The following is a 26,993-nucleotide window of genomic DNA, read 5'->3' as shown; positions in this document are numbered from 1 at the left end:
TTTTGTTTTGTTTTTGTAAGCCTATGAGACCATTACCTTTTGTTCTTTTTTGGTGGGGCAATTATTTAATGCAAAACTGTCATCTCTAAAAGATATAAAAAAAATATGTTTCTCACATGACTGAAGGTGAATTCAAGCTGGTTCCAATGGGGTATAAAAATTCACTATCACTGAGAAAAAATGACAACATTCAGCTCAGTTTATCAGAATTATTTTTAAAAGATAATATGACAAGAGTAGATATAAATTTATTTTAAAATACAACTTTTTGCATTTCATCTTACATCTTCATTTTAGATCTGTGTTCCCCATTAAAATGCTTTTATAGCTATGGAGGAGAAATTGATGCAAAAGGAATAAACATGAAATCAGAATGCCAAACCTTAAGATTTAAGAAATGTTTTTTTTCATAGAATCCATTTCATTTCATTTCATTTCATTTCATTTCATTTCATTATCAAACCAGGAGATGACACATAGAGACAGCTGGGGCTTCATGGAGATTTTCTAACTTTTCAGTCTCTTGATGGTCTTTTTTTAAGCCTTGTCCCCTTGCAAGCAAGAAACCACAAGTTTAGAAAATTGTTCTTTGAATTCATATTTAACTCTACTTTTTCGAGAAAAAAATCAATGCATTCTTTTGGAAGTCTAATGCCCAAATTAGCAGAACCAAGGATTTAAAATCTCACACTGGGCCAAATTCTACTAGCTTTTCTCATACTAGTTCCTTGACTAGTCAGCAATGAACTGAAATCAATGAACTTTTTGCACAATTCTCATTATTAGTAAATGCAGAAAAATCTGTATGGTAAACTGGTAAGCAAAATGATAGAATATGCTGTTCAGTGAATGTCTTCTTATACTTTTGTCTTTGATAAATGCAAAGGTTCTCAACCAGTATTTGAATTCTTATTATACTTCAAAGCTTTTTTTTTTTTTTTTTCAACTAATCCTCTTAGTCTACATAATATAACCTGCATTTAGGATCTTGATGTTTGAAAAAAATTCTGTCAATAGGAGTTAAAAACCAAAACAAAATAAAACAAAAAACAACACAGCACTATAGCTGAATATTTATTCTGTACTTTTTTTTTTATTTTTAACACAAAAAGCAGTGAAACAGTTTTACAAGGACCTAAGTGGCCAAGAGTCTCATAGGTTCTGTTGCTTTCATTTTAATTCTTTCAATTTCTTTCTTTTTGTGTGTTTGTTTATTTGCTTTTTTGTTTGCTTTTTTTTTTTTGTGTGTGTGTGTGTGACCACTATTCTTTACAAAATGTGCTGTGAAATTTTGGCTCAAATGATGTTCAGCATAAAACTCATATTCTCTGTAAAGAAGAGTTTTTCTTCAACTCAAAATGTGTTCTATTCTCTTGCTTTCACTTTTCTCGTGTTTGTTCATGGTGTCTTTTTCTCTGTTTTCTTATTGAACATAATGCTGTTAAAAACCCATAGTTTCACTGCTTTCCCAAGTACCATGTTCCACTGCATGCTTATGATTGAATTCTCTATATACTTACTCTACAAATTATTTTAGCAGATGTTTAGTGTTCGTCTAAAAGGTAAAGTCAAAGCCTTATTTCCCTACCAAATCCTTCATCTTCATTGTCAATCCAGTTAGTACTTAATACAGAGCTGAAATGTTCTCAGACAAGAGGAGAATTTTTTTGAAAGTTAGAACTAAATCAGGCAAATTAATTCTGAATTGCAAGACACTGGGTAGTACTATATATTTTCTTACGTGTTCCCACAGACAATTTTAACTTAATTGTTTAGTAAATGGCATAAGTCCAGAAAGAAGCCAGGTATGAAAATTAAGCATACAATAATACAGGCAATTTCCAAGAGCTTTTGTTCCACTCTCCACTCCACCACCCCTCACCTCCTGCCCAAGCGTTTAATAATTCAATACCTAAGGATATCTTGCTGCAGAACGAAAATTTGCTGAGTCAAATATTTTAGTTTCTAGAAATTCCAGCTAAAAGAAGCAATGTTCTGTAGAAGTCTCTCTAAATCAGTCATTCTTGAGAAATCTCTGCTTACTTAGAAAGATTAAGATGAGGAGAGACTAGGTAAAAGAATTTATATTAGAGTCAACACGGCCAGAATCTTGTGGAGTTTTAAAGTACCTTAGAGTACAGAGCTCCAAGGTGATAATCTTACAGAGTAAGCACTTAAAGAGCAACATAGCTAACCACGAGGTTGCAGACAAATTGATATGGATATTTCCTGTTCCTACTTCGTGTTCCATGAAGTGGAAGTCTTTAATGATTTTTTTTTTGACCAATGTCAATACATGGATTCATGACTGGTGGGAGGCAATTTTATACCCTGTGTTCAAAGAGAATGATGCTTTTTGGCATTTGGATCTTCAACTTTTTTCCTGGAAATAAACAATCCTTTGCTGTCTGAATTCTTTACCCTAATGCATACACCCCATGAGGCCACAGACTCTATATACAGTTGTCTTACATTGCACAGATAAAAGATCTGAGTTATGCTTATTCTACTTGTGATGATGCAAAAGCAGTTTACTGCATAGACCCTAGATGCATTTTGATTTTTGTTCTGACTTTTGGGCCTAATCATTTAAATCTGGGAAATATATTCAAGGATCCATATCATTTCAGGAACCAACCCAACCACATCACCACAAGGCTAATGGATTTTATTTCTACATATTGATTGAAATGTAGCTTTATCCCAAGCTGGAGGACTCACACATTCTCTTAAAACCAAATGTGTTAGCTGACAAGTTTCCTGGGTGCAGTTGCTCATTGTTACTGGCCCCAGCATGCTGTTTGGATTGCTTATGTCACTATTCCACTGCATTTAAAACATCCCTGCCATTAGGTGAGATATTATATTTGAACCTTTTAATATCATATGACTCATTTTTATGGGATTAGGGAGAGATTGCACAAAGTATTCTGCTGCTGAGATGAAGGAGGAGGTGGTGATGAGAGATGGGATGTACATGGATCAACAGCCTCTTCAACCAGTTAGCTGAAACTGGTAAACAAGGTAGTTTCACAGCCTCAGCTCTTTCAGGTTCACAGCAAGACAAGCCTTCTTGCACTATAATAAGTCTACTAGTCATTCAAAACGGATGAGCAGCACTTGTGAAAACCATAGGCACCTTTAAATAATCAAATGTAATGCTGTGAAATATGCTAAGATTTTAGCAACAGAGTCCAAATGATTTGTAGGTAAATTAATGCATGAGGGCCTACTTGAATTCATGAGGCATAGAATAATTTCAGACTATAATGAAGGGTTTTGTTTGAATTCAAATTGCCAGTGATACAGAGGCCTGCATGTTTGCAAAAACAGTCAACACAAAAAGTACTTTAAAAAAATTGAAAGAAAAATGAAAGAAATGTTGAGCTTTTTATGATTTTTAGGTAAGTTTGTGGAAAATGTTGTTTCTTCTGCCTCTAAAAGCAACAACTAATATCTACAAGGAGGTGTTATTCAATTTCTCCTGGTTAGTTTTTATCAATGTGTGGATGCAATTTGAGATGTTTCTTTCTTTTCTTTCGCTGTTTTAACTTTGTAAGTTTTCTTGCAAAATGTGTGCCATTCCTTGCAGCATCCACAATCTTTCTACGTATTTTGCCCACACTCAACCAACAATATATATATATATTAGTTCTGAGTTCCACTGCTAATTTAGAAAATGACACCATCTTGCAATGCATTTAAAGGAAAAATAACTTTGGATTACACAACTACAGATATTATTACAAATTTTCAGTTTGATTGGTTTCATATCAATGGTAGATAATGGCACTGAGTATTGGATCTAAATGTCTGTTACCGCAAGAAATCAAATAAATTACTGAAGGCTCTCCTGCAGGTAGTGCACATAAATTAAAACCACCTTCTGAAAATTTTTGTTCTCAGTTTGTACAGTAATTTATGCACAATCATTTCTGTCAGCATGGCTAGTAACAATGCATGTCCCACCTATGTCCTGGCTTCAGTCTAGGGGCAAGACTGAGCAGTGCAGCACTCCAACTGCCCCACTTCCCATGAAACCTGTTCCTCAGTGAACATGTTTCCATGGAGATTAAATCTGAGCATCAGGGCCAGGAGTTTTTTTCCAAAAGGAACAACATTTACATAAGAAAAAGCCAGGATCCTGGTGCGTGCAGCCCAGCAGGTAAGGACAAGCTTTGTAACACTACACATATTCATGAATAGCCATTCATCGTTGCAGTATTTCTATGGAATAATACAGTCTTTGCCTGATTTTTCACTGTGTCCACCTCTACAAAGTTTTGATTTCTTCCTGGAAAATGCCAGTGACAACAGTTACAGTGATACAGGTAATGAAAACAAACTACTCTGTGATGTAGAGAATCCTTTTGTAATTGCATTGTTCTGATCTTGCATGTCTCCACAGATCTTCCTGCAGCAATTTCTCACAACTTTGAAATTTTTCCAGCAGTCCGAGCCAAAGTTACAAACTTAGGCCTTATCTAGTTGGGCTTTGCATCCTCAGTTACAAGCATCTGAACCCCCATGGAAGGGGAAAGGTTACAGAGAGAAGTTACAGTAAACTTCTAGTCTCTTACATAACAAAACAAGATCTATTAATTTAGACTCAAAACCCACTAAAAATGACTCCATCTTGGTGAAATAATAAATTGGAAGCACGATGAATAATTTTAAGATATGCCTGTCTTTTTTAGATTCCTTTCTTCCTGGTGAAAGCCCTGGCCCATTAGTATTAATACACTAACTTTGGTCTTTGGAACAGCTTCTTAGTTATTTAATGTATTTTATAATGAAAGGTTGAAGTTGTCTGGAATATTGGTTAGAATGATATCCAGGAAAATAAAATTTACTGTTTAGTACTGAGGAAGGAAATCCAGCCTCCTACAGTGGTAGAGTTCTCCTATGTAGCTACTCATATAAAAGCAAATATTGCTCCTGATTCTTGTTTGATTCTCCAATCAAATGACCTGACAGTTTTCTGGAAGAAGATTAAAATCCAAGTCACTGACCCCTGCTGTCTGCCTGTCCCTCCAACTGAGGTTGCAGGGACTTCTGATCCGCCTTTGTGCCAGTTCCTTTCATCCTGGTTCACAATTGCATTAAATACCTTTCCCAGAAGGGGAAGGGTGAAGCTGGGCCCTACCAGAGAGACTGGGTATGGCAAGAGTTCCACCAGTCGGATTTAAATTGCCTCTGAAAATCTGTCAGGGGCTGGATTTAAATTCTTTATCCCATACCCCTCCAACCTCTTTGCCTTGGAGACTTAATGTGATAGGCCTTTGAAAGCATTTCATTCATGATTGAAAAGTCTCTGTAGGCCAGAAGTTGAAAGGATGAATTTTTCATATGTGTAGTGAAGAAGTGCAGGTAAATAATACACATTTTTAGAGACTACTGTATATTTACCATTAGGTTTTATTCACATTGAAAAGGAAATGCCTTTCTTCTAAGTACATAAATAATTCTAGTAGGGAAAAATTAGTTGTTATTCTTTCTGAACGTTGAGGTATGGTTTTTCCTTTTGTCTGAAAAACATTCTTCAACTCTGCAAAATATTTTTCAAACATCAAAAGCTTTTTATTAACCAAAATCAGTGAGAATGGGGAAGGTTAGGGGAGAGATGTAATCTGTAGTCTAGCACAGCTCTCATTCTCTGAAGCTTGCAAAGCATTCCTACTCTGTGTGTGTGCATGTGCACACAGGCACGTGCATAAATCACTTGCTCAGGTGAAAAGCTTACATTAGCAGCAAGTGCAAACTCACATAACCAGGAAAATCAGAGGCTGACACAAAATGGCAAATATACTGCAGCATTAAAGGTCACTTAGAAAATTTCTGACAGTTTGGAACATTAGAAGGTCAAAAATCAACAGCACATTGTCCTGTTTGGTTAGATGGTGCTACTACACTCTCTTTATGGACTCTTATTATCTAAAATAATTGCATGCTTTTTTGAAATCAGACAGCCATTCAAAGACCGTATTTCCCATTATAGTAAGAAATGAATCAAGTGTAGTGAACAGCTTATTTTATTCCAGCAGTCCTTTTAACATGCAAACAGTAGAGCCAATGAGCATGCTTCTGTTTATGCCATTAAAGATAATGTAGGAATAATTGACGATCCTTTGCAAAGTTGATGAAATTCACATAAAATGTATAATACATTTAGAGTAAAACAGCCTGTAAAACAAAAGTTAACATATCTTCTTTCTGTGACTGAAAACAATACTTATTTATATTTTTCTATTTACTGGAATGGGTATCCTAGAATACAAAATACAGGGATACTGTACTACTGCAACTAGGAGCACAATTAAATCTCATCCACATTAATCATAAAAGACATTTACATTTGCTTTGTGTGATAACAGGTAAGTGTTAACAAGGATGGGCTGTTGGCAGAAGCAAAGTTGTTCAAGAGACTTTTGTCTGAATGGATATTTAGCTTCATTGTGACTGTTAATATTCTGCTTGTCATGCCTTTGTAGTCCATTGCATAAAAACATTTAAAGTCATTTACAGAAAAATATGAGACTATAGACAGCATGAAAGGGCAGCTTTTCCTGCCTTGTGATAGTACAAGGTTATGGTGGTTTGAAGAGATAATGTCTTTAGGTAGAAATTATATTGGTTTCCAGACAATACTGTGGACATGCAGAAATAAAAATAGAATGACTGCAGGTAATTCTGTCAAAGGCTTAAATGTAAGTGAGCCATTAAAAAAAAAAAAAGGCACAAAAAAGAGAAGTGGGCATGGGGGCATAGGAACTTTTCATCTCAGTTTGTCATAGGCAATTCAGAAGGTGGAGCAATGAGGGATATTGGCCAGTTTAGCAGCAGTGCACCTAAAGGTTGCCTGTTATTCACCTATGTGAACAAAAGATCTCATAAATATTTATTTATTTATTTATTTAATATTATTCCTGATCTTTCTTCTCTGAGATTAAAACAGTAATAGAATCACTGCTGACCACTGATATATCAAGCTCCCTGTCCTATCATTTATGGATTTCAACCACCCAAATTATGCTTGTTTTTCTAATTGTTTTGTTTTGGAAAGCCTGAAGATTGTATTTTATGAGAAAAGGTACTGAAGCACAGACAGACTGGGAAATGTCTTGTGGATCTTAGCAGAGAGAGAAAAAGACATAGAATTTCTTCTCCCAGCTCACCCCATTATGTTACGAAGAAAATAAGAACTCTTACACAAAACTTTCAGATTCCCAGAGAGCACATTCATTTTCACTCCAAATTTCAAAAGATACTCTTGACAACTCTTTAAAGTAAGGATTTCTGGGAACCTATTTTCTCACCCTTCTGTTACTAGCCCATCCTGATTTCACAACACGCAGACTGTGCACCTTACAGAGACCTCTATAAATGCATCCTGCTGTTTCCACAAAGAAAATGTGTGAGCCATGTTCAAAAGGATGTCATTGTTAAAGGACAAAGAAGTCATGATGTTGGCCAAACCTTAAAACAGGTTTTGTCAGTATCATGACAACATCAGAGAGTATATGGAATTATATTAGTGAGGATTATTGAGAACTTTACCATGAGCTTCACTGTATTTCTTAACATTTGAGAAATATGTGCATCTGGAGTGGAGTTGCAAAAGGTGTTTTTTGAAAAAAGGGACATGAATGCTACTTCATACATTATAAAGCAGAATGTATTGAATTTGTGTGAATTTGTGAACACTTGCTTCATAAGGGATATCATAATAGAACATTAGTGAGCTCTGAATGGGATTATGGAGATATTTTACAGTAACCTACAAGTATAGTAACTGCAGCAATTTAGTTATTATGAATTACATTGGATTCAGAAACTGGATTTACCTCAGCACATTTAATGATTTAACTTTTTTTTTTTTAAGAGCTGAGGACGGAAGTATTTAACTTATTTTTTATAAACAGGAATGTTTAGAAACAGAAGCATATTAAACTATGAAACCTATGAGACCTTCAAAGACATTGTTTAACTGTGAAAACTCTGATACAGCCAGTGGGAGTCAGAAAATCTGTGCCTGATTCTCTACTACTTCATTTTACTTCAGAGCTATCCAGATTAAAGATTAGGGGGGGGAAAAAAAAAAAAAAAAAAAAAAAAGGATATATATATTTTTAACTTTTAATATGATTTTGGTTATTGACATTCACTTCTTAAAAATGGAATCTAGGCTTACAAAAAAATGAAATGTAAGGGAAAAACAGTTGCAACCCTAGTGGAACAGATATGTTAACTGATTTTTGTGTAATATTCTACTCTTAATCTACAGCCATGACATCCTAAAAATCATCTGCTGGAATGGAAATGCCAGTGATCTCTTATTCCAAACCTCTCAGCATTTGATTTTATCTTAGAAAAAAAAAAAAAAAGAAGAAGAAAAAAAAAAGGAAAGCAGTCACTGGTCTAACATGACAGATGATGTAGTAGTAGAAAGTTGTCTCAGATTTAGGTCATTGTTATAGACAGGATTTGAATATAATAAACAGGCTCCTGATTTCATGAAAAGAGATTTTGTTCTTTCAAAGTAAGCCAGAGTTCTCATCTGTTTTAGTTTGTGATCTGTTCTTTCTGAGGAGAATTAATTAAAATGTTGAAATAAATAAATACTAGGTCATGTCTAGAGGGTTTCTCTTTTTGACATTTGAATGACTAACCTCTCTGTTGCTACAGACTTAAAATAAACCCCAAACCTTTCATTTTCTGAGGAGAAAGTTTATGCAGAAAACTAATTCTAACCTTCCATTCCAATTCCTGTGACAGTAGTCCCTTCTCTGTGAAAGCAGAACTGTCTGCCAGAAAATTTCTCAGATGTCAAGAGTCAAAGTATGAATATTAGTGAATGTAAGTTTTCTGTAGATAAGAGAGATCAGAATAATTTTGTGACCTTTCAATTAAGTCATGCATAATAAGTTTGTTTGCTCTTATCTTCAGTTTCATTTTTTTTCTGCTTCTGTGTATAAGCCAAAAACTTGGAATGTATCTAGCTACGGAAAAGATAATAGAAATATTAATGTAAAAATTGGTTTTATACTGCTTTATAGAACTACCAATTACTGTAACATATCGCTGTGGCTTATATCTACAAGCAGACTCTTACCTCCTAGAATCTACCAGGCATATTTAGTGGCTTTTGCTCTTTGCTGCTAATGGTACAAGTCTTGCTGCGTTCTTTTGTTGAAAGCAATGATAGACTTGTGCCCTGATAAAAGGTATACTTAAAATATGTACAATAATAAAAAAAATCCCTTAGGTAGTATTCTGTAATGTTCTGTAATATTAATATTTCCCATAAATAAAGACTACAATAAATTGGACACTGGGGTAGGATACATTGTACTCAACTGTAGAGGTCTACAATGCAGAGTTTTATAACCAAGCTGAGCTGCTTTCATGATTGGTGGAGAGGAGTGAACATTTTTGAAGCATGATTCATGAGATGTCTTTTCAACACCTACCTTCAGGTGAGAGTCATTGTGCCCTGAAAGTGGCTATTTCTCTCTAACCATGAAGAGAGCGTAGGATGACTCTTTCAATATATATGAACAGCAGAGATGGGTGCCTGCATTTGTCAGATTAATCCCATACACAGCTGTATACACATGCATCCATTTGTTGAAATACTTTGGCTAAGGTTGGAGTGCACAGTGCTTTCCCAAGTATAAGGCCACCCATAGGTGGATGTATTTTAATACCAAGAAACTATCTACCCCTAAGAGTATTTTAATGCCTGACTGCATGGATGTCAAGCAGTAACACAGTGTAGCTGGATCATGTTCAGACTGCTTAACCCTGGTCCCCCACCTAAATTTCCTGCTAGGCAATGTCTGTAGCAGCAGTCCACATCATTTAGCTGGCAGATTAATTTTGGTTATGTACAATTCAAATAAATGAATGGTAGTAATACAATTATCAGGACATATGGAATAACCATGTGACATTGCCACAAAGGCAGCTGATCATATGAGATGGCTCTGCTGGCAATGACGTGCCCCTCACCTAAAAAGGACAGTTTGTGTCCTGGATAAAAGTCCCCCATACCTAGTTCCTCTCTGAATGCCATCTCAGGCTGGAGCCTTAATGTTGACTTGCATCCACAAAATGTGCATGTAAGCAAAATATTTAGAATGAAATACATATTCAGGTCTGCCTTCCAAATGATGTTTCTAATCTATGTGGCATAGAGTTAAAAGATGTGAGAAGACCTTCTCAATTTTCATCTTTTTAACTGCTGTTATCTTCTTAGAGACAATAGCCTTTAGAAACTATTTCAAAGTATCTTCTTAACATTCTTATAATAGCTTTAAGACAGATTCATTTTTTTCTTCAAATACTCACATATTGACTGTATGAGAACAAACCTCTAATTTTGCTCAGATCACTTTAATAAAAGTAATAACTTTTTCTATGCAAAATGTGCAATCCTTTATTCACCTTAGTTGTTCTTCAGTTATTGGTATTTTAGAATTCTAAAGTGCGTATTACTATTTTAAAATTATAACTTTATGCACTTGTAGGGTAGGAAGGCTCTACAGAGCAATCTGGATAGGCTGGACTGATGGGTTGAGGTCAACTGTATGAAGTTCAACATGGCCAAGTGCCGAGTCCTGCTCTTGGGGCACAACAACCCCATGCAACTCTACAGGCTGGGGGAACAGTAGCTGGAAAGCTGCCCGGCAGAAAGGGACCTGGGGGTACTGGCTGAATATGAGCCAGCAGTGTGCTCAGGTGGCCAAGAAGACCAACAGCATCCTGGTTTGTATCAGAAATACTGTGGCCAGCAGGACTAGGGAAAGTGATTGTCCCCCTGTACGCAGCTCTGGTGGCCACAACTGGAATGCTGTGTTCGATTTTGGGTCCCTCACTACAAGAAGGACATCAAGGTGCTGGAGCATGTCCAAAGAAGGGCAACAAAGCTGGTGAAGGGTCTAGAGAACAAGTCTTTTGAGGAGCAGCTGAGGGAGCAGGGGTTGGTTAGCCTAGAGTAAAGGAGGCATTATTACTGAGGAAACCTGCAATAAAAGTCCAGAATACATGCACTTTACTTATCACATTACTCATCAGTGTAACATACCAGTGCTTAGACGGCAGAGAAATAGTTATTCAAGAAGCACCATATCATGGGAGCTCAATGAATGATGCTGACTACTCATTACACAGAGATTCACTAGTGTTTACCTTTTGTTTTAATGCTATCATTTAAAACAAATATCTGTATGCTACTGAATATGGGCTAATTTTCTCCAATGGAAAGATTTTTTGCTGTTACAAACCTACAAAATTCTTGTTGTTCCCAGTGGGAGTTGGAGAAACTTGCAGTATTTGGTCTTTTTGCTCATTTTAGAAAACATAGAAAAAATCACAGAAACGTTTTCACAATGCTAGCAATTTAAAGGTACTTTCTATTTAATCACTGGGTTTTCCTAAATCTATATCAACATCTTTACCTTTAAATTAATCTCTTCCAAACAGTATGCATTCTGAATACCCATCTTCCCACTGTGCAGATTTACTCACAGAGGGTCTGTTATCACAACAAGATTAGTCACATCTTGCAAATTGCCTGTATGTTTTTAGCTTTTCTTAGTAATGTTTTTTTTTTGTCCGTCCCATCCTTCTCCCCCCCTCCCCCCCCATGTCATTCACTTGGGTCTAGAACAATTTATAAAACTTCCCCCCCCCCCCCCCCCCCAGGAATATCAGTTCCTGGCAGACTCAGCACTCTTTACATAAAGAAGTGCCAAGTCTCCCTTGAGCAGGGTCAGGGGAAAGTGTTTACTCAGTTAATTTCAATTAATTGAATATCCATTTTGTCATATAAAGATGCACAACAAAGTACTCCAGTATAACTGACTTAAATAAAACTGAGAGGTTGTTGGGCACAAAACCAGCAACCAAATTGTGTTCAGCCATAACTCTAACTTTTAAAATGTTTTTATTTAACTCGTCACTAGACACACTTGTCACAGACATGCTAAACTCAGACATTCATCCAGTGATTTTCAATTTAGAAGGTAGGTCAGAAAAAATACTGTAAGACAGAAGAGCACTAATTAGGTATCTATGCCATACAGACCTCCTGTTCACTCTGAAAGTTCTTTTAATGAAGAAAATGTGCAGAGCAATGAGATCAACAGTGAAATTTCAAGTATCTTTTATACACAGGGATCAGTGGGTCCACAGCCACATCACCCCAGAGTTCCAAATGAACTACCAAAAATACAGCAAAAAGTAGTTTTAATGTCTGCCCCTCAGATGATAACTCACTGAAGAAGAAACATTTTTTTAATACGTAGATGGAACAAAAGAGTCTTGTGTTTTGTACCAGGAGGTGCTGGTCCATTATGATCCCAGTAAGAAGGGCAATCAACCTCTGTAAGTATCCGTTAAAATGATCCAGTGTTGCATAGAAATGAAAATCCCTTTAGGCAGTTTGTCAGTATTGCTACAGAATAAAAATCTCTTTCAGATGCCAAATGAGAGACTAGGTCAGCATTTCAGGACATCAAAGGAAATATTTGAATTACAGACTGAAACAAGGAACCTATCAGACTTACTCAAGCGAGTTGTACCAGTCTTTCCTTCTTCCACTTACAGGATCTAGTCTCACAGCTCCCCGGGAACACCACATTCGGAAGATAAATAGAGACTGTGGATTCAAGACCACAGAATAGTATGTCTCCCAGGGAGCAGAGAAAGAAGAGATAGCAGTCACAATCTCTTTCCTTCCTAGAACAAGCTGAGAAAAGAAAACACATTAACTTGTTGGTTGTTTCTTGCTAAGGTCTTCCATCCCATCCTAAAGGTATACTCCTGTGTTTATCCAGACTTTCTGATGTATTAAATGATCTGGGACAGGTTCTTCCCTGTAATTTGAGAGCAATTCCACTTTTTGTCTTCTTGCCAGGGTAACTTCATTCAAAATGTAAGTTTTTCACATTTTACATACAATCAAAGAAGAGTATTTGTGTACAGTATTATTTCTCATTAGCAAGTGTCTCTATTTCCCATTCTCTCTTGCATTACCTTTAGCAGCTGAGGAGCCAGTGAGTTGAATATTCAGCCCGGTGATCAAACTCCAAGTGTATACAGTTTTCAATCCCAGATGAGAAAAATGTTTCACACCAGAATTCCTGAGACTCCTATGACATAGTGAAAACATTGATTTGAGATTTCAAATATTTGAAGATACTAAATAAACATACATGGGGAAGGGGGTGTGAGGTGGGTGGGTTGTAAATGAAGAAAAATACATAGTTTTTCACGGTAATGTGCAAAAGCATAGCTTCCTTTATCTCTAAATTACCTGTCTTGTCTGTCAGACTGTTTTCTGCCTATGTTCAGCACTATCTCTAAATCCAGTGGTGCCAAAAGAAAATTATACCCTTAATTTCTTATTAGAGAAGCTTTTCTAGCCATTTTTGGGGACTATCCTTCTTATACACCATGAACCACAACACTCTGAGGAAAACCTAAAGCTCTGAAGAAACACAACAGGTTGTAACTGTAGGAGCAAAGAACATTCCCCTGACCACTCTCTGTGTGTAGTTTGAGGAAATATTCCTTGTATTCCTGATGCACCCATGTCCAATCAGTCTGTCAGTGAGGTTGGCTGCTATAATGAGTTTTATAGAGAAAATAACATAGGGAAGTTAAGTTTCCAAAGGAATCCCCCCCCACACCACCACCACCCCCCAAAAAAAATCCGCAGATCTCTCAATGACAATTTTAGTTGCCCTCTTTAAGAGTTTTGTTGTAAAACTTCCTTGATTGCATCCCTATTACAGAATAGATACATGAGCTAACTGCAAACAGAGTTTCCCCATTGACATCAAGATGTTGGGGATTTCATACCACAAGTTATTTCCTCATCCACTGGTGTACAATCAGACAATATCTGATAGAACTAGATTAAAATTAGTTTTTACTTTCAGTTTTTCCACACTCAGTCCTTCAACGTCTTGTTTATTCAGCCATAGATTCTCAAGTGACATGAATCCAGCATGAACAGTGGTTCCCAAGATGTAGTGAGAAAGTAAAATCCTTCAGGGATTTTCTGATAAAACAGTGTAACGTTATGAAAATCTCTGAAGGAAACATGAAATGGATTAAAGACAAGGAAAAAAATGGAGAAAGGCAAGAACAAAAAAGACTAAGGAAATGTAAGACATGAATAAAAGAGTGCATTGAGATGTAGCATAGCAGAGCTGCAGACAGGCAAAGATTAAGTGAACTACAGACAGAAAGCAGAGGACGTCTGGTCATTATGGGATTATAGAAAAGCAATCACACAAAAGGAGCACCAGAAGCCAAAAATAAGGAAGATGTTCTGATTCACTTGAGATCTATAAGGCTGTAAGTATGCAGGAGAAAATAATATACATATATATGTACACATATATTATACACACATATACACATATATATGTATACAGATATATTTTTATATGTGGGGGACAGGAAGAAATGACTTATCTTCTTACAGCATGGTTATAAAAATGATGCAATTGTAATGGAGACACACATGAACAAACTCAGAACAGGTTAATTGAGTACTGATAGCAACCTGTCAAGCACAGCATATGTAGATTTATCTTTCTCTTCTGGAAGCGAGATATGCAAAATGTCTGTGAAAAGACCTTGAGTAGAGAAAAACTTATATTTTTTAGAATCAGTATTCTGTTTATAAAACATGATTAAGCATCTGCAATGTAAATAAACCTCCTCTGATCAACAGTCCTGTCCATAGATTTCCCTTGGTCTGGATCTCGGGGCAATAAATTTTTGAGTTTGAGTAAAACTTTGCTCACTTTTGCCTGATTATCAAACAAAGTTAAGGAGTAGAGTTTATCTTCTGTCAAGAGATGCTGTACCTAGCCAGATGACCAGTCCTGAAATGGAGACTATTGAGGACCAAAAAAAAAAAAAAAAAAAAAAGTTGTTCATTGCAAACCTGTTTGAGGGCACAAACTTGGAAGGTCTTCTCAGGAAGATGAGGATTTACATGCCAGTTTTCATGCCAAACCGGACAGTTGTAGTCCAGGAGTAGAGGGTTGCAGAGCTTGTTGGAGGGAGTCTGTCAGGCACCTTTGTAGGACTTTCAGCCTTCATTCCCCCCATCCCACCCAACCCTCTGTGGCTTTCCTTTAGTGCTGCACACCTGCGCGCTGTCTGCAGTGCAAAAATGTGGCTGTTGAGACAGCCTCTCCAAGAACGTCTCTTAAAAAGAAATGACTGCACATTACATTTAACAGGGAAATTAAAAATCCTCTCAAGCAGGATCCAATTTATTTAGAACAGCCTCTACAGGAAGTCTCTCCCCAGGGATGTAGTTCTGGTAGAAAATTATGCACTGTGCGTGTACATGATAAAGCATTTGTTCAGAGATATTTCATATTCAAAGATACCATGAGAGCTCTGGTCAACACTGTCATATCATTGCACTGTAAAGGAATTGTAAAAGGGAGCAAAAAAGAAGTGTCATTCTGGAAATACAAACAATTACTTTGGTTTTTTTTTGCAGAAAGTCATTCGGATATAACAGTGTTTGAAATCTACAAAACAAAACAAAACAAAACAAAAAAACTCCTTATACAAACATTGATACACGGTTTGTTGAAAAGCAATGATTGGAAAGAAAAACAAAAACAACCAGCCAAAAGCAAACCAATTTGATCTAGTCACATAAGCTATTGCAGACTGTTGATTTTGTCTTCCTTTATTGTAGTTCCTAATGTTTTTCTGTCCCACTGAGATGGCCGTTATATGGGTATACTTCAGAGAGAAGTGATAAAAGAGATTTTTTGTTTGTTTGAGAAATAAAGCTTTGTTGTTTTTATGTACTGCATTACTGGGTAGGAGTATAAATAGACAGCAAAACAAATGTATCCTATGTATAACCAGACTGAAAAATACAGCAGCAGGACTGAGTCTAGACCAATACGCTATACTATCTGCAAGGGAAAACAAAAACACTGAAGAGATCAGGCTAGATTTCTACAAAAACCTTTAAAAGCTACAGTGTACTGAAGTCTCCACTTACTGCTTCTCCTTTATATTCTTCCTATCTGAAGTTCACCTGAAATAGCTTTAAGGATTGTGTTACAGCCTGCTTTCTGCGAATAAAGCACACTGTTTTCTTGCCTGCAGTGCACATAATATTCTCTTATCTGAAGGCTCCATTTGTATCAAGAAAGTGAAAACACCATGTAAAGACCAAAGCTCATTTGCTTCTAATCACTCATGGAAATTTTTCTCTAGCTGAAATTGTATTTTGATATTTTCAATATTTATATCTTATTGACATATTTATTGCAATGCATGTATAAGATATGCATTCCTCTTTGCATTACACTTGTTCTCACAGAACTTTCCATTTCCAAAGGTATTTCATAATCAAGGAACTTCCTTACAATATTGTAGGGTAAAATCAAATATCTATACAATGTCTCTCTTAAATAAGTAAATAAAAAAAAAAAAGGAAAAAAAAAAAAGGATTAAATCAGTTGAAAAGATTGGTGATGCTAGCAGCTCAGGTGCCTGAGCTCTTTATTTGAAGCAATTTCACCAGTGAGACATTTTCTTCTGGTAGCAAACTGCTTACAAACTAAACATGACTTTTAAAAACGTGTATTTATTTTCAAATCCAAAATACAGATGTTGACAGAATATTTGTGCTATAGATTAAGCACCTGCTTGATAACTGTAATCATAGACAAACAACAACAGATGCATTGTTGCCTGTGGTTCTGAATATTCATGCACATGTGGCATCAGATACATTTTCTAAACCCTTCTTCTCCCTTTTTGTTTCCTGCACAAAAAAAAAAAAATGTTTCCACTGGTAGTTATGGGTACAGTTATGTTTCTGCACCTGTTTCAGGGCTATTGTTTGGTCATTTGACTACTGAAGTGTCTGGTGATGCCTAAAACTGAAATCGAAATGAGAATGATCTCAGATGCGGTTTAATAAGCAGAAGAAGTCTGGTAGCTGACGCTGTTCTCACTGTTGTGATAATTGATATTTTTGTCTGTTTGAATCACTGAATGCGAAAATAAATTCTACCTTTTGGCTACTTTAGGGCATATACTACGAAGATAATGGAGTTGGCAATGGATTTAGGAGCATCAAATGGAAGCTGTCACATGAAAAAAATATATTATTTTGGTTTGAAATACCAGTAAAATGTAACCACATGGAAAAACGGTATGCTTTCCTGTACTACATTATTTCTACTTCTTGCAGGTGAGAGAAAAGAAAAACAAAAGCAAGTCTAGGATGGGGAAAAAATGATTTTGGTTGCTCATCTGCTGTAGCAACCAGAAAAAGAAATATCTTTGTTTTCAGATTTATAGGAACAAGTTTTGCTTGCAGTTATACCAGGAACTTCTTAAAGACAGGCCTTCTTTTTGTTTAGCACTGAACACCGATGGGACTGAGACAGCTGGAGTCCAGGAGGCTGAAATTTGTGTGTTGATTTAGTTGATCAGAATAAGCAGAAAACAACTTGAAGAAAGAAACAGGTATATTACAAAATGTAAAAAAGTGTAAACAGCTAGGGCTCAGCAAGCAGCATAATTTAGACTACGGCCTGTAGCAGTTTTCACCCAGGATGTAAGCCCTTTTCACATACACAGAGCAAAAATATATGTCCCCAAAAGCTTTGTTGATCAAAGTAATGTCTTCAAAGGCCTCACAGGCACTTCGATAAAAGGATGCCACATTCTACTTGAAATGGCCACAAGTCTTTAACAAATAGCAAAAAAAAAAAAAAAAAACAAAAACAACCAAAAACATTTGAAATTGGAGCTGCTTGAGAAATCATTAAAAGATAGTGTCAATAAAAATGTTAATAAAATTCATAATATATTTTCCCCTTATAAATTATTCTTTTTTTTTTTTTTTTTAATGATGCCATACAGTCTTTTTTTGTTGGGGGGTGGGGGGAGGGTGTTGTTGTTGTTTGTTTGTTTATTAGGTTTTTGTTTTGCTCTGTATTTTGCTTGCTGGAATTCTTAAAAATACAGTAAAATAAAACAAAAGTGTTGCTCATAAATTTGTCTCTCCTGGACTCAGCAAGCAAACATACCAGTAAAAGGTCGGCTCTGTGAGGACGAAAAATGTTGGCATTCCATAAAAGCTGGAGGCCTGATTGGCTCCCGTTGCACATTCAGGCCTGTCAAGAAGTTGTAGCACCTTACATCTTACAGCTGAGCAGAAACCAGGGATTTTTTTTTCTGTCATAAACAGCAGTACTTTGTATCAACTGAATGCCTGTAAGGTGTCCTTATCAGACTAGAACTAACAGTAGGGCATGTTATGAAATCTGAATTCCCCCCTGGCTTTTAAAAGACCTGGATACAAACAAGAATTTCTGAAAGATAACACACGACAGCAGTTAAGTGCTGGCGTGGATCCTGTAAATAAAAAAGAGCTTGTAAGTTACTGTTTTGTTGGATTGAAGACCTCATGAACAGTGGGATTCTGGACAGTGACTTATAAAAGCATAGTCATTTGAGCATTTATTGGATAATTTATATTGCAATTTTTAAAAGCTTGAAAAACATACATCTTGTCCACCTAAGAGTTAAAGAGGGGCAAGTGAAAAACAGTAGGTGGTGCTTATTCTGAAGGCCTTGAAAATTTTGTAATTGATGCTCAAGGTCTGGAAAAGGCTATTACTAACTCAGCATAGAGGTGAAGAACCAGCAGTGCCAGAATAGTTCTGTTTAATTTTACCTAACTTTCATGGGATGGAGATGTTAAATGTGATGAAAGAAGCCTTGATTTGCATTAAACATAGCAGAAAACAGGATTTGTTGTAAACACACAAAGTTAACTGTATCTTCATATAATATAAAATTTCATTCACGAAGCACAGAAAAGACATATCCTGCAACAGAATGTGAGTTTATCACTATAGGTGCCTGTGTAACCCTCATCTAGGTTAGAAAAAGAATGACAAATATTTGATTAGTGACAAAACTAAATCCTAATTATCAACACTTATTTAAAACTAAAATGACCATACCAACATAGCTCATTGCTGTTCAAGAGTTATTTCATCTGATTTTCTCGGCTGTTATGTGATCAGATGCATTGCAATTTATATGATAAACTAAATATTCATTCAAATGAATGATACTTCTGACATTTGTCTGCACTACTAGTAATTATTACTGGGACATTGAAACTGTGTATGTGGGCAGTATGATACTCAAAACTCATCATTTAAGTTAATAAGTAGGTTTTTCACATTTGATCCCCATCGAAACCAAAATTTTCAGTCTTCTGCTGCTATAGTTTATAAAACTAAACAGATAAATGACCTCAGGAAAGAATATAAAAAATAAGAAGATAAAAATATTAGTGTAGACTGATAACTGGCATTTCTGGACAACATACTTTCTCTTGTTTATGTTGAAAGACATATGAAAGTATGTCTGGACAACATACTTTCTCTTGTTTAAAACATTGATACAAGAACACTGCTGTGCTTTTCTGTTTGTTTGTTTGCAAATAGTTCTAATTAACATTAATAAACTCAAATGCTGTTTATACATACATAGTAATTGAACTGGATTATGGAAAGAGTATAAATACAGTGGGATTAAGAAACAGCGGAAATTATTACGTTATTTTTTCCATATGAAAAGCCAAAGTAATGTGGGAATAGTAAATATGGGATGGAGCTTTGATTCCCTGATGAAAAGTATAACATTTGAAGAGAATGGCAGACTGAGAGCTTTATTCAAAACAAACAAACAAACAAATGCTTAAATTGAGTCTGAAAATTTAAGAAGGAAAAATGAAAAACTAAATCTTTTTGAGAAGCACACATATAGATGTGGTGGTTTGCCCTGATGGGCAGCTGAACTCCACCACCAGCTCTCTCACTCCCCCTCCTCAAAGAAAAATGGTGTGAAAATAAAATGGAAAGGGCTCAAGGATTGGGAGATCCCTCAACGATTATCATTATGGGCTAAACAGACTCAGCATATGGAGATTAATATAATTTATTGCCTAGAACAGTCAGAAACTAAAAGCAAACTAAACCCACCTTCCCCTCATCCACCCTCCTCCTCCCAAGCAGCACAGGGGAACAGGGGATGGGGGCTGCAGACAGTCCCTCGTGCTTCATTTCTGCCGCTCCTTCACGGTCCCTCTCTGCCCCTGCTCCACGTGGGGTCGTTCCTGAACTGAGCCTGCGGGGGCTGCCCACAGGCAGCAGCTCTTCAAGAACTGCTCCCACATGGCTCCGTACCACGGGGTCCATCCCCCAGGAGCAAACTGCTCCAGCACGGGTCCCCCACGGGCGGCAGCTCCCCCCAGACCCCCTGCTCCTGCGTGGGCTCCTCTCCACGGGCTGCAGCTCCGGCCCGGGGCCTGCTCCTGCGGGGGCTCTCCATGGGCCGCAGCCTCCTCCAGGCCACATCCACCTGCTCCACCGGGGGCTCCTCCACGGGCTGCAGCGTGGAGATCTGCTCCGTGTGGGACCCATGGGCTGCAGGGGGACAGCCTGCTCCACCAGGGGCCTCTCCACAAGCCGCAGGGGAACTTGTGCTGTGTGCCTGGAGCACCTCCTGCCCTCCTGCTGCACTCACCTGGGGCTCTGCAGGGCTGGTTCTCTCACATTTTCTCACCCCTCTCTCCAGCTGCTGTTGTGCAGCAGGATTGTTGTTGTTGTTTTGTTTTGTTTTGTTTTTCCCTCCATTTCTTAAATCTGCTCTCCCAGAGGCCCAACCAGTATCTCTCCCTGGCTTGGCTCTGGCCAGCAGTGGGTCCCTTTTGGAGCCGTCCGGAGCTGGCTCTGATCTGACCTGGGGCAGCTGCTGGGCTCTGCTCACAGAGGCCACCCCTGCCACACCCTCGCCATGTAAACCCAATAAAGTACAATAAAAGAGTCACATAGCCTCTAAAGAAACTTTGAGGTATATGTGGAGGGGAGATCATCTGGTATATGAATTACTTCTTTGTATTGTCAAATGTGTGTTTAATACTTTAGAAATAAAAAAGACAGTCCTGGCCCCCAGGAGCTGAGAGATAAATTCAAATTGAACAGCAGATACACACCTAGCTATGTGTGCCAAAACGTGATACATATATCTAAAAACGTCCCAAAATATAGTTTGAGATTAATGAGTGCCACCAGGGGCACTTATCTCATTGAGTCAAGTAATACAAGATTAGATTTCTGTTTAGATCTTGCAAAATATTTTTGAGCTATGTGAAAATTTCCTTAAACATTAGTTATGATAAATATTCACTGTATGTTTAAATGTGAATGAAAGTAAACGATCATACAACAGATATTTTAGTAAACTCATAGTAAAATAACATAAATCAAGGACTTAGAGTCACAGAGAAAGTAATGATGCTTTTGGAGGCATTAGGCAAAAACATAATACTTTATGAGAAGTATTATTAGAATTAAATTAGAAATCTCTTATTATAACCAACAGAGGGTCAAGAGCGTAAATTGTGTGATATTTAGGTTACGAGTCACAGATCAAAAGATTAAAATTTACTATGGGCATGTGCAGATGTCCATATATCTCCTATCTATATGTATATAACATATTTATATGATATATACACATACATAAATAAGTAAAGGCAAATTTATCTCCAAAGCAAAATGACTGCCAGTGACCAAAAAAAAAAAAAATCTATATAAACTGGAAGAAATGGTTGGCAAGTACTTACAAATTTGATCATAAAAGGGATTCATCTGTTCTGAATGGAAAATCTGTAAATAATTAGTCAGTTCTTATGAACTGATGAGTACTAAATTATGTAAAATCTTCATTTAATATTGTTTAACCTGATCTTTTGTCTTGTGATGATTTCCCTCCCAGCTTTTAACTATTATTCATAAATTTTATTCATAAAACATCAAACTTAAAATATATAATCTATCTAAAGCTCTTTTCTGTTCAAGTAACAGATCTCCTCAGTAACTAGCTAATTTTACCATCTTTTAAAATCTCTGATCTGATTCATAGATACTAATCTTCTTAACACATTTGTGCTATCTTACACAAAGCATATTTGACTGTGTTTAAAAGAAGGGGAAGTTTAATCATACTTGATATTCTCTAGTCAATGTAGTGTCTAAATATTCATTAAGAAAAAAAATCACGTAAGAAGGAAATGGCACCCTGAATAGAACTGACTGTAAGGTCAGGTTTAAGATCTCTGCACATAATAGAAATTCTAAACAAATGAGCTCTATGAATACCAGAAAACACTGATGCAAGCCTAGAAACCATTCTGACTAGCAAGGGATATGTGTTTCATTTTCAATGTGTGATTGTTAATATAAATATTTAATGAAAATATTATTTAAATATTCAGATATTGAAATAAATTAATGGAAGTACCACCAAAAGCAACTTGCTTAATGTTCACTAAATGAAATGGAATCATTTATCTTGAAAATTATTTTATTCTTTAAAGAAGTTGCGCACTTCGCACATTTTAGAACAATTTAATTATTACATCATTATTATGAATACTTGTTTTTTTGTTGGTGGTGGAGATGGTTTTTCCTAAATGAGATGATAGAATTTGGGGGGGAAGAAAAAACAATGTATGCCTAGGAAAGGAAAATGTACTTTATACAAAAGCTTGACTTATCTGTATTCAGACTCACCAGAACCTTGTATAAATGTTAACTTTTCTAGTATTAAAAAACAACAACAGTGTTTGCAGGTGTACTAGATAACTGAGCAGTCATACTTTCTAATGAGCATTTTGTTGTGACCCAGAATAAAATGAGAGAAAAGTGAGACCATAGGTCATCACCTACACCAGCTTCTGTCAGATGTTCATTTAGAGTAGTGCTTTAGCAATGTATCTTGACAGAGAAATAAAAGGAAAACTGGAAGTTTATAGCCAGTCACTAGAGATGAATATTTTAAAAGCTCTGTGCTGACTAAACTCTTCTTAAACCTGAGAAAGGATTGCATAACATGTCCCTCTTCCAACATTTTTTCAATCTTTGGTTATAAGATTTCCTTTGATTTAAAACTTGGCAGCAAATTAACCTTATTTTCTCCACACTCTTCCTCCTGTTGGCAAAAGGAGCATCCTCTAAGTTACTGTTGTAACTGCTGTAACAACTGGCTGAGGGGTGCCTGGTCTCTGTAGCTCCAGTCAGGGCCATATTCCAAGGCAGTGTTAGGCTGCTCTTTCTGTTCAACAGCACTAGTTACCAGGGAAATCCGTGCTCTTTAAGGTTTTAAGGAAGAAGTTACAAGAAACTTGCGTGTGCATTGCCCACATTCTTCATGAATATACTGAACTGAGAAAATACCCAGAACCAAGCCCAAGGCATGCTCTCTGGAGCCTGTTTAAATATCCCTGCAGACTGGTAGCAAAGCTTAATTAGCTAGTGTTGGAGAGCACTCTTTCAAGACATACATTCACATTTTACCATGCATTCATCTAAACTGTACTTTCCCAGTCAAATGCTGTGACAAAGTCAGGGTATTCAAATGACTTCCTGAAATCAAAATGCAGCTTTTCTTCTTATGCACTAGATGTGAAGGACACTAGATATTTTAGAAAAAGGTGGTACTCTGCTTTAGCAGGAGTTTTTTCTTGACAAATCCAAATTGGTTGTCTTTTTAGTTACCTTGCAATTTTCCGAGTGCTTATAAATTGATTGTTTTACAAGTTTTTTCCTCAAAATTTCCTGTGAGGTCAAAAGTAGGCAGCTTAGTTTTTATTCATTGTAAAGCCTTCTATCTTTCACTACAGAGATGGATAATATGCTTGTCCTTTTCCAGCCCTCTGGGATCTTCTCTGCCCTCTTTGAAATCTCAAAGGTAAATGTTGATGGTTAGTTCTTTAAGTATTGTAAGATGAATTTCATCAGATCATACTGACTTCAATATATCTGTCATCTAAATATTGTTTAAGCTCTTCCTGTTCTATTTCAGTGTATGTTCCTAGCATCCTTGCTAAAGTTAAGATTTATATACCTGTTCATTATTAATTGTTTGTGAAAACAGCCTTCAGTTTACCGTTGATCCAGTAGAACAGGAACAGCCACACATCAGTATGTCATAATTTAAACCGATGCCTATAGATGCAAAATTAAAATGTATGCTACAGAACCATATAGAAATATAAGCCAGACAGTAGAGGGAAATTATGTCAGAGAGTAATATCCAGTCAAGATGTTTCATTTTAGTTTGTTGGTGAAAATCTGAATGGAAGAAGTGTTGAGGAAGAAAAATAGTCACTTTAATGGTAAAATGTATTTACACAACTGCAGCGTCTTGGTGTCAGCTGCAGAGACTACTCCTGGAGCACTAGAGATTAGGGGTGCACAGGGAGGCTAGGGCTGTCTGACACTGCTGGCCTGCATCAGACACTTTTTCATAACTAGTAAATAGTGTTTGGGCTTGATTCTTTCTTTTCTTCATCTTCACAATGATAAGATCCATGACAGTGTCTGAGTCAAAATTAAAAGGAGGAATTGTCATTTCATGTTTTATTTGGATTCTGTGATAACCCCTCACATTCCTTGTGCCTGTGCTGCTGTTAGACTAGTCATTCTGCCTCTTATCTGTGCTGCTAATTAGTCCATCTTGCTTTGCATTTGTCCTCTTGAAATTACATTCTTTTTTTCCTGTTTTTTTTTTAATTCAACTTGTTCAAAATTAATGATATAAACTATTCTATCTTCTCACAGCCAATTTAGGGGAAACGCTAAAATGGTGGAAGACAACTAACACATCGGATCACATACAGACACTTTGCCTGAATAAGACATTTGAGAAGTTCTTAAATCACTATGGTTATTTTCTATCTATTTATACATTGAAAGGCTAGTGATGCCTTACCCACCCCCCCAAAACAAACAAACAAACAAACAAAAACAACAAAAATGCTGTATGACTAATTCATAAAGACCAAACCAATAATCTGTTGTAGGGATTTGTTTTAATGCCAGTGGTACAAGTTTATCAAAATTAACATTTTCTCCCCAACCCCAACTAGAAACAAATGTTTGTGACAAATACATCTGAAGTGCAGCAACATACTATGCAATTCCAAGTATGTTTTGCTGAACATATTAACTAGTAATATAATTTACTATTGACACATTTTGTCTTTGCAGTCAGCAACTATATATTTTCAACACAAAAGAAGCTATTTGTATGACTAAAGATTTTCTGAAAAAAGAAATCCATAATTAAATTGAGATGATGAGAGCATACTCATTGCCAGAGATTAATCATACCCATTTTGTTGAGAAAGCATTTACTTTTCTTTTCCAGTCTGTGCTGTTACTATATATCCAGTTCCTCACATAATCCATTTCTGCTTTCTAGAATTATAAAGCACCAGTGTTATAGTTAGCCTGCCTGATAAAGCAGCATTATTTTCAAAATAGGAAGCCAGAATGAAATGAAATGGTAACTACCACCCCAAAATGACTACTTTACTACCATGACTAGGTGTACAGAAAAATGACATTTATTAGTGCCTTTCCTTCCGGACTCTCATAGTCCTTTAAAAATACTGCAAAATTTCATCAGTGTGATACCACTGAAGCATAGCCACCAGTACAGTGGAGCAGATATTTTGCTCCCACTTGACAGTTGTTGGTTATTATGACCTACTTCTTTTTACATTTATTTTTTTCTGGAAAGCAGATGAGGGAGAAATCCACCTACCAGGAGATAGGCAAAGACCATCTGCAATGACTAATTTCACAGTTATTCCAGGCAGCATTTTTACCAAAATCCCAGAAATGAAAACCCAGTTGCTGTTATAACTTAAGCCAGTTGATGTAAAATGAAGCAATGTATTCAGTATCTTTCCATGATATTACAAATGAACACAGATCTGCATTAAGATCGTAAAGACTTTTGAATGCCTTTCTGAATTCAAGCCGAGTTCCTTTGAACCATTTAGATTGTTTAGTCACATAAGACTAGGTCCTACTTCCTTGACTAGTTAAATATACCTGAGCTCAGAAATCTGATTAGACAGATCTTTGTATTATACTGACATAGAGGAAACGAAATGGGAATGTGTGATCTACATACAGAAATTAAAGATTATTTTATCCTAAGGTACTACCTGAAGTACCTGTCTTACATTGATGAAATACTGCTAATTTCTCCTGCAGTCAATGGAAAGAGACAGATATTCCACAGAACAAATATGAATTATTCTCTGAAGCACATCTCCCTCTCCCTTTCTTACCTTACTGATCACAGAAGTACCATGGCATGGATATGTTCTTAACCTACTTTTTAGCTGATATATGTGCCTATGATCTAAACGTATGGAGAGCCAGACTGCTTAGCCTAGTGTTGTGCATAGACCTAAATAGGGCTACATGGGTCTGTCTACTTGGATGAATATCCCTTGACCCTGTGGATGAAATCCTGTCCTTTGGAAGTGATTGAGACTTCTTCCATTGCTTTTATCTAGACTCATAATTTTATGCTTTTTCTGTAAAAACAGATGAGGAATAGATCCCCATGAAAATAATTTTTATTTAAAAATGTACTTTTCCTGCCACATATTGAACAAAGTCCAAGTTTGCTTCTTTCTTATACAAGTTTACATATCAATACTCACCATCAGGTTGTAAGATAAATTAAACAAACAAACAAAAAAGTGTATTAGCTACTGAGTCCTTGACAATCTCACTATTTTTTGAAAGTTTCTATACTTTGAGTCAGTACATTTCTTGTATATGTATGTAAGAGAAAGTATTCTGAAGATATGACCTGAATCTTACACAGCAAATTAAGAATTGATCTATCTGTTTTCTAACACATTTTGCATGAAATAAATCAATTACAGCCAAACCATAATCCATTCTAAAAGCAGTAACTCAGCAGCTCAGATAATACATGACCAAATCAATAAGAACAAGGCAAAAATCTAAGTCAGGTTGAAAGGTTCAGGAAAAAAAAAAAGTGGATTAGAGAATAATCAGGTTAAGAAA

The 26,993-nt window shown here is 36.4% G+C and overlaps 1 long non-coding RNA gene across 1 annotated transcript; it reads right to left on the bottom strand.

Annotated features, from left to right (window-relative positions):
• Positions 1–11,718: 11,718 nt before the first annotated feature.
• LOC310882351 lies at positions 11,719–21,344 on the bottom strand. The gene is made up of 3 exons (XR_014572901.1): positions 20,617–21,344; positions 13,039–13,154; positions 11,719–12,751 (listed from the first exon to the last, which is right to left on the bottom strand). It is a non-coding gene; the product is annotated as an uncharacterized lncRNA (long non-coding RNA).
• Between the last annotated feature and the right edge of the window lie 5,649 nt (positions 21,345–26,993).

This window comes from Anser anser (genome assembly GCF_964211835.1).
Source record: "Anser anser genome assembly, chromosome: 1".
NCBI lineage: Eukaryota > Metazoa > Chordata > Aves > Anseriformes > Anatidae > Anser > Anser anser.
This window is presented reverse-complemented; position numbering and strand designations above follow the sequence as displayed.